Source organism: Triticum dicoccoides, chromosome 7A (assembly GCF_002162155.2).
Source record: "Triticum dicoccoides isolate Atlit2015 ecotype Zavitan chromosome 7A, WEW_v2.0, whole genome shotgun sequence".
Lineage (NCBI taxonomy): Eukaryota > Viridiplantae > Streptophyta > Magnoliopsida > Poales > Poaceae > Triticum > Triticum dicoccoides.
In genome coordinates this window covers 468,960,197-468,969,100 of record NC_041392.1, presented here as the reverse complement: position 1 = coordinate 468,969,100, position 8,904 = coordinate 468,960,197, and positions in this window count along the sequence as shown.

Sequence of the window (8,904 nt, the reverse complement as noted above, 5' to 3'; positions counted from 1 at the left end):
GACCAGGAGGACTACGAGACGGAGGTCACCGTGGAGCCCAAGACGGCGTCATCACCAGAGCTTTGCGCAGGCGAAGACTACTTTTGTCAGGATAGTTGATACTTGCTGTCCCCCTTCAAATTAGCCCGCCATTGTTGGCTCCCTTCCCGCTCGATATTTGGGAAGAGGACCAGGGCCTCTATAAATAGGACTAGCCACCCACATAGCAAGGGGGTCGGTCGGTTGGCTGGAAGCAGAGAGAGAGAGAGAGAGAGAGAGAGAGAGAGAGAGAGAGAGAGAGAGAGAGAAAGAGAGAGAGAGAGAAAGGTGACTGAACTCCTCCGAGCAATTCATCTTCCTAGCCAAGAACAGACCCTCGCGAGGCTGTTCTTCCTTGTATTGTTCATCATCATCAGCCCAAGAGGCAATCCACCACACCACACACTGGAGTAGGGTATTACACCACAACGGTGGCCCGAACCAGTATAAACCATGTGTCTCTTGTGTTGTTCTTTCCTTAGTTTTAGATCCTAGCATGGCGGAGGGGTGCAGGTAGGTAGGAGGCGAAATCTCCGCGCGCACCCCAGTGTTCGAACCTCAAGGGTCTGCCGGAACCCGAAATCCGACATTTGGCACGCAGGTAGGGGTGCGCCGGAATTCGTCTTCCACCGCTCCGTGCCCCGTCGCGTCATCATCACCATGCCCGGCGACCAGGAGGGCAACCCAGAACCATGGGCGGCATGGCCCACCCGCGCAGAGCCGCTCGCCTCGGGCGACCCCGTGCCCCAGGCAGCTCGCGGTCCGCAGGGTGCTGCGGGCCGCGGGCGACGCGGACAGGCTTCGACAGCTCTCACGCCGCGGCAGGCGCGGTCGGCAGCAAGGGCCTCCAATCACACCGCGACCACGACACCGTACACCCGCCGGGAGCAAGCGAACTCGAGGGCCGCGCTCACGGTGGCCCGAGAGCTGCTGCAGTGTAGACTACTGGAGGGCGGCCGTGATGTGCTGCTGGAGCGGGTGGCAGAGCTCCTGGGCTTCGCCGCCTCGGGGGCTCACCCCTTCTGCACCCAGCTCCCATCTCTAACCCAGGGCGGCCCGTGCGGGGACCCCACGCGCGCCCGCGGGCTCCAAGGCTACTCCAACACTAGCGAGGCTGTCAGCACCGGACCGGCGGCGGCGCAGACCCCGCTCCTGGTCCGCGAAGAAGAAGGACTCGACGCGACCCGCGGCCCCAGTGGACAGCCGCGCTGCCAACCCACGGTAGGCGCGTCAGGCAGGACCGCGTGGCACGCATAGCACTACGGCGTGGCCTTCGGGATGACGGCTCCAGAGGAGTACGTGCCCCTCATGATGGACCAAGGACACCCACACGAGGGCGAACAAGGCTCGCTCCTCAGCCCAAGCTGGGGGGACGAGGCGCCAGAAGCTGAGCCCTTCCAGGAGTCTCGGGACGGTCCCACTGGGCACGCTGGAGGCAACGATTATCGGGTACCGCTAATTCTTCAGCAGGCATATGCTAACCATGGATCGCAGGAGGTGCAGGTTGCCACGGCGGGCAGCTGCCCCGCTCCCATAGTCTCCTACCCCTCGGGAGGAGGGCACAGGGGGCTGCAAGAGAGGGGCAGGGATTCGACATCACCACCGCGGCGTTCGGAGCAAGGTGTTCTCAGGAGGTGCCCCAGGGCCTGCCCCGGCGGAGGACCCGTGGTCGTCGGGTGAACCGCTGGCGACCGCTCTACCCCATCGGCGGCGTCCTGGTTTCCGGTCGTCGTTGATGGCACTAGAGTGTGGCGCCAGGCGGGGCCCTCATCTGGCGATATGAAGCAAGGCCAGTACCTGTGAAGAAGGCCCAGTGCCTGTGAAGCTCGCCGCCCCGTGACACTCTCACGTAATAATGAGTGGGGCTGTACACGCCCTGGAGTCTCAGGGGTGCCGGCCTCAGGCCCTGGGGCTCCCTCCCATGCCCAGTGGCAGCACTTAGCTCCGCGCTGGTGAGAAGACGTCCAAGACTAGACTAGGTGCCGGACGCGGCCTTTTGTTTGCTTTCGTTGCTCTTCCCCTTGGTTGTCGCTTTCCCCCAAGTTGGATTCGAATTTGAGATTTGCGTGTGTTCGGGGAAGGGGTGCTTAGTCTCGTTCGAGCAATTTCTCGCGTTTTGGTTACCACTTTGCCTCAGCCGCCTCCCCTCGCGAGCCCCTCGCGAGCTGGGTCAGGCCTAGCTTGCGCGCAGCCCAGACTGCCGCCGCCGCATCCTCTTAGGAGGGTGTTTTACTACAGATCCTGCGGATTCAATCAGGGGACACTTAGGACACCACAACCCCCCGCGGGCTGCCTCAGGGCCAGCACGGAACAAAGGTAAACTAGCCGACCAGCGCGTCGCTTAAGCTAGCCACTTGGCGCGGGCGCATGGGCGATGTAGCTTCTACTGATACGATAAACACAAGTTTTACATGAGGGGCTCCCCCTCCAAAATGCTCTCACAGCTATCAGGCCAAAACCTGAGTTCTATTCATGCAGGGTGAGGAAGCAGGAATGATGCACAATCAGTCGGATGAATCCCCCAATGCGTCCTCAGGAGCACCACCAGAGCCGTTGCTGGCGTCGCTGAACTCGCCATCGCTGTCCGCGTTGCCGCCAACGGCGTCAGAGCCGTCCATCACGCCGCCCTCACCAGCCTCCACGATCACGTCGTCGTTGTCCGAGGCGAAGGCCCTGATAAGAGCGTCCCAATTGTCTTCCACCCAGTGCACCAGCTCACCTCGGACGGCCTGGGGGACTGGGGCGATGGCGGCGTCAAAATCAAAGTGGGGATCCATGTTCCGGAGGTGGCTGAAGACGCGAGAAAAGGCACGCCTGAGCAGGGTGCGGCTCCTCTCCTCCACCAACCTGTCAGCCCTGATCGACCGCGCCTCCAGCTGCGTCACCACGTCAGTGAAGAACTGAAGATTGCCAGCATAGTTGACTGCGTGCGGCTCGCCGACGGCCTCCTCGCAGATGTTTCCCAAGGCCGCATTGGCTCTCTCCCGGAGCGTGGTGAGCATGGGGCCGTGCTCGTGCTCCAGGATCCGCCGCTGACGTATCTCGTTCGCATTCTGGCGCGCGACGGCCTTAGCCTCCTCCACCCGCTGGCGAAGAAGGAGCACCTCAGCCTGGGAGGTGGTTAGCTCACCTCGCGCCACCTCAAGGGCGGCCCGGGAAGCATCGGCCCGCCGCGCCGCCTCCTCCAGCTTGGCCCTCAAGGCGGCAGTCCTGCCTTCAGCTTCAGCCTGGATCAGCCCCAGCTTCTCTTTGAACTCATGCTCAAGGTTCAAGCGCGCCATCGCCACTCGACGGCCGACCTCCTCCAGGACGCGGGCTTCCTATGCGGCAACATCATCCTCCGCCTGCGTCACCAAGCGCTCCCTCGTCTCCAGACGCTCGTACTCACGGGTACGTTCGGCGGCTTCCAGCGTCAGGGCCTCCTCACGCTTTTGGAGCTCTGCTGAGTCGCCGGAGGCCACCTTCATCGACGCAAGGGCTGCCTCGTGCAGCTCCACCTGCTACTCCAGCGAGTGGCACCAGGCCAGGAGCTCCCGAGCCCCCTCCTCCGCAGCCGTTCGCCGCCGGTCAGCTTCCCGAGCCTCCTCAGCGGCCTGAGATCGGGCCTCCCGAGAGGCCACCAACAACGCCTTGGCCTCTGCTTCATCAAGATCACGCTGACGGCGCGCAAGGGCGATGGCGCCCTCCAGCTCGCGCCTCTCTGCAGCCAGGCGCAGGCCCTCGGCCTCATGGCGCGTGTCTTCATCAGCAAGCTCCTCACCAAGTAGGCTCACTGCGTTAGTCGCCCTTCGAAGGATTCCTTGGCGGAGAGCGCGATGCTCCCGAGCGCGCTCGAGCACGTCTTCCACACCATCATCTGCCCCAAGCAAGCGCCGGGGGCCGTGAGTCAGCACTCCCCCTCCGGGCTGGGGGCTGGGGGCTGGCACCCTCGCGACAACCGGGCACGCCGCGTCAGAAGCCCGGCCTGGGGCCAGCCCGTCCTCAGGAGAAGAGCGCAGGAAGCGCCTCAGCCAATCGCAGTTCACGACCAGGTGAGAGGCCCATGGCTGGCTGGCTATGCCACGAGAAGGCCCGCGAAGGAGGATCGCGAGGTGCGCGGGGCCACGATACGCCTCGGGACGGTTCGCCTCGTCAGTCGCCCTCACCACAAGGGCTCCGCTGCTCGAAGCGCTCGAGGACGGTGGAGGGGGCGAAGCCAAGGGGGACAGCTCCTCAGCCATCTCCGCAAGCTCGGCTGGAAGGGGCCTGTGGAGCAAGGGTCAGTACAAGTAATAGAAGGATCGGGGGCTGGGAAAGGAGAAGGCTTACTCATCAGTGGTGAAGTACTTCCTACGCTTCAGCAGGCGACAAGGGTAATCGTCGCCCAGGGCCTCCCTTCTCTTCCGGAGAGCCCCAAAGTCCACGCAGAACCGGCCCAAGAGTTGGGCGCATGGATCAACCTTTGACGAAGATAGAGCGTCAAGGCAATCTGCGGCAGGGGTGCCTGCCTGATGTGCGCTGCCAATCGCCTCCCCAAGAGAAGCAGCTGGAGCCTCAGGGGCCCCAGTCACAGGCACTAAGGGCAGCTGCTCATCACCCTCAGCCTCAGCGGCACGGGCCCCAAGAGCTGCTTCCTCATGAGCCTCGCCCGGCGCTGTCACCACGCCAGGAGCCCCCTCGGCCTCTGGCGCCTCATGCCTCCCTGCTCCACCGCTCGAGGATGAGTCGCCTTGGTCGACTGGAAGGGCAGTCACGACCACTTGGTTCTCGCAAGGCCCCTGAAGGCCGGCGGGGCGCGGCCCCCACTCATCAAAGACAGGCATCTACTTCACAAAGTTGCCCCTGCTCTGGCAGAGGTACAACAAGGCCCCTCCCTGCCGGACGCTGCCGGGGTTGGGGTCCCCAGCCAGGGTCAAGAGCGCCGTCCTCAGCACCTCAGGAGTCAGGTCCTCTTCCTGGAGCCTCATACGATCCTCGCGCCCACGGAAGGCCCACATCCAGCAAGAGTGGAGTTGAAGAGGAGCAACGCGGCATAGCAGGAACTCCTTCACCACCTTGGGCGCTGTCATGCCAAGCGACCTCAAGAGCGCGAAGCGGCGCCAGACGAAGACGAGCCGGGGGCTCTCAAGCGTCTCCTGGCCCCAGCCCGAATTGGGGACGGCAGGTGAGGTCGGCTCCAATAGCAGGGAGCTGGGCACCCCTACGTCCACATACAGCCACCGCTCGCGGAACCCAACCGCGGGCAGGGGGAGCTTGAAGTCAATCCCAGAGGCCGCCGTCTCAGGTGCGGCAACGAAGCTCACGCAAGCCCAGCATTGGGTAGGGTCGACAAGATGCAACAGGAAGAAGTGGCGCAGCAAGGGAACCGAAGGAGGGATGCCCACCATAGCTAAGGCGAAGACTGAAAGGAGGGTGATGGATTCAGGACCCAGATGCATCATGTGGATCTGATAGTGGGAAAGCACGGCGTTGAAGAAATCAGAAAAGGGAGGAACCAGACCCGCCCACAGGGCGTCGGCAAGATAAGGGACCTCAGTGGCTGTCCTGTCGATGGAGAAGTGGGACGCGGGCCAGGCCGTCGTCCTTCCACATTCATTGAAGATGGTGGCCAGAGCCAAACTGACCTTGCCCAAGCCGTCGTCGGGGGCCGCCGACGACGGCGGGCAAGTCGGAGACACGGGTTTCTTCCCTCTCCCCTTCTTCGTCGGAGCCATGGCGATGGGAAGGGGGGGAGGGAGGTTCGAGATTGAGTTGAAAACAGAAACCAGAGTTCGAGCAGAGGAAGGACAGAGGGCACTCGAGCAACAGAAAAGGGAACGGCTGTGTACGACTACGGGTCCGCCTAGCATGGCGCAAAATAAGGAGGGTGTGGGGGAACAGTGCCGCCCACGTCCAATCAACCGCCACGCGGCGCCCAAGGCCGCAGGCTGTTAGGGCCCGCGGCGCTTCGCTCTTACCCTTCTGCCTCCCTGCACGGCCAAGTCCGGGCGCGCCTTGGGCCCAGGGGCTACTGTCGGCCTTCTGGGAACGGGGGTCGCCAGACTTGCCTGCCTGCGGCCTGCGGCGTGGCTCAAAGGGGGGCCCAGCACGGCCCGTCTTCACCAACACAAACCCAAGACCCTCGCGAGGGGCCAAGCCTCGCGGGGTGGATGACGCGGAGCTTCCTCAGGCACGGCCTCGTCAGGCTGGCTCACGAGGAGGTGGAGAGATCAAGGCGGGGTAGCTCACGAGGTGCCCGTGACGCAAGCCATGACGACTCAGGGCGCCAGGCGGGTGCCAGCCCGCGCAGTGTCCTCCTTTCCTCCTTGGTGCAAAGGGGGCAAGCGCGGCCGCGGAGTACCGAGGCATCAGGCAAAGGTTGCCATTTCGGTGCAACGAGACCAAGACCAGGAGGACTACGAGACGGAGGTCACCTGTGGAGCCCAAGACGGCGTCGTCACCAGAGCTTTGCGCAGGCGAAGACTACTTTTGTCAGGATAGCTGATACTTGATGTCCCCCTTCAAATTAGCCCGCCATTATTGGCTCCCTTCCTGCTCGATATTTGGGAAGAGGACCAGGGCCTCTATAAATAGGACCAGCCACCCACATAGCAAGGGGGTCGGTCGGTTGGCTGGAAGCAGAGAGAGAGAGAGAGAGAGAGAGAGAGAGAGAGAGAGAGAGAGAGAGAGAGAGAGAGAGAGAGAGAGAGAGAGAGAGAGAGAAAGGTGACTGAACTCCTCCGAGCAGTTCATTGCCCTAGCCAAGAACAGACCCTCGCGAGGCTGTTCTTCCTGGTATTGTTCATCATCATCAGGCCAAGAGGCAATCCACCACACCACACACTGGAGTAGGGTATTACACCACAACGGTGGCCCGAACCAGTATAAACCCTGTGTCTCTTGTGTTGTTCTTTCCTTAGTTTTAGATCCTAGCATGGCGGAGGGGTGCAGGTAGGTAGGAGGCGAAATCTCCGCGTGCACCCTAGTGTTCGAACCTCAAGGGTCTGCCGGAACCCAAAATCCGACATAGGTATGTATATATCCCCCTCTCTCTAGCTCAGATGCACACCAAAATTCTCTATCTCTCTAACTCACACATCTCTCCCCATGTCCACATGTGTATCTCACACACTCACTCTCTGATTATGTCTATGTGTCTCCACGTTACACAACACATAGCCTTGTCTCTCTCTATCCTCCACACACATAGACACAAAGAATCTCTTATCATTGCCTCAGTCTCTACACATATCACATAGGTACACTGTCTCTCTCTCTCGCAAACACACTCGACAAGGGTTTCCCCGTGAATAACTTACCGTCTATTCATCAACAGTCGTGGTAGTACAGCGAACACGAGACATGAAAAATAATAAATCTACACATGCGTAGACCACCTAGTATGACTACTAGGACTAGAGCAAGCCGAAAGCGCTCCATCGTCACCCCCTCCTTATCGGCGACGGGAAAACCTTTGTTTTACATAGTCGAGAAGTCATTGTGCTAAGCCCCACATGTTGAGCCTTTGAATAGAATGTAGATCCTAGTTTACGGAAACAAGTATCGATAATACGTTTGTATGTGCATACTTATATTTCTTCTCTTATAAAAAAACTGAGTTGGTGATGATGGTACGCATGCCATCTTGCAATATAGACCATCCGATCTATATCTGACAGATAGAAATTAAACTAATAGATAGCCACACCTCTCTCCACATTTGCATACAATGCCTTCCCTCGTTCATCCTTATCTCCAACAATCTCATTGTTGAGCAATTAGAAAAGGAAACCTCTGGAACAAATTGGCATGGTGGTTGCTGCCGGCGTCGTCCATCCCCATGCCTTTGCTCAGTCCGACCACCAATCACCCCCACACCCCACTCCTCTTCACCTTATCTCCTCTTTCTCGAGATATCATTAGTTTTTACACATGGGATTACTCCCGCATGGGTCAATCACAACAAGTGTTCTATAAAAAATGCATCTTGATGTTCCGTGCAATGCATGAACATCTTGCTAGTACTCCTACATAAGACTTAGTTGGTGATGATGGTGTGTCTGCCATCCGTCATTTCTGACCATTAGATCTACATCTAACAACTGTGAGGTAAGTTGTTGCCTTTTCTCACCAACATCCCACTTCTCCACCAATTTGCAGAAAAACCCATAATTAGTATATTAAAACCAACCACATCCCTCCCTCACCTCACCAAAACAGCCCAAGGAATATATTCTGATTGAAACATAATATATCTCTAGTGATATATGTATATCAAAATTAGAGTGTTTTCTATCAAGTTTGTGAATAAGTATTATTCTAATTATGATCCATTGAAACGCATGTGAACATTTCTAGTATTTCCAACCATGCAAAAAAAAATCTAGTATTTCCATGCTTTCGAGTTTTCCATCAAGATATTAGTCACTCGTGGTTGATATTTAGTTTCAATCACGTACACATAGGCACTCTGTAACTAGCCTTGCTTATTGCCTTCCAAATCTTAACTTTCACTCCTACCTAGAGTATGTAGAGTATTTAACAAAAAACTACCACTTTCAACCAGCCCTAGGAAGAAACTATTGTACAAAAAATAGCAAAAACATACCCAAAATTTCTTAATCCGCGCCAAAAACTACTCCCTAGTGCCGATTAGGCTCGTTTAAACCCGTTTATGACAGGGTTGGCCCACACGTCCGTGCTGACGAGGCAGCTTAAACCAACACATTTTGTTGGACGTTGACACGAGGGACCCACATCTGACCTTCTATCCTGTTATTCCCCCTCAAATCATTATTTTTCATGAACATTACTTCAAACAGTACTGATGCGTGTTCATCGGTGGCGCCGATGATGAGCGAGTTGGCCGCCGCTCTGCCGGACAGGCCGGATGCCGCGCTGGCCTCCGCATGGGTTGGTAGGCTGGCC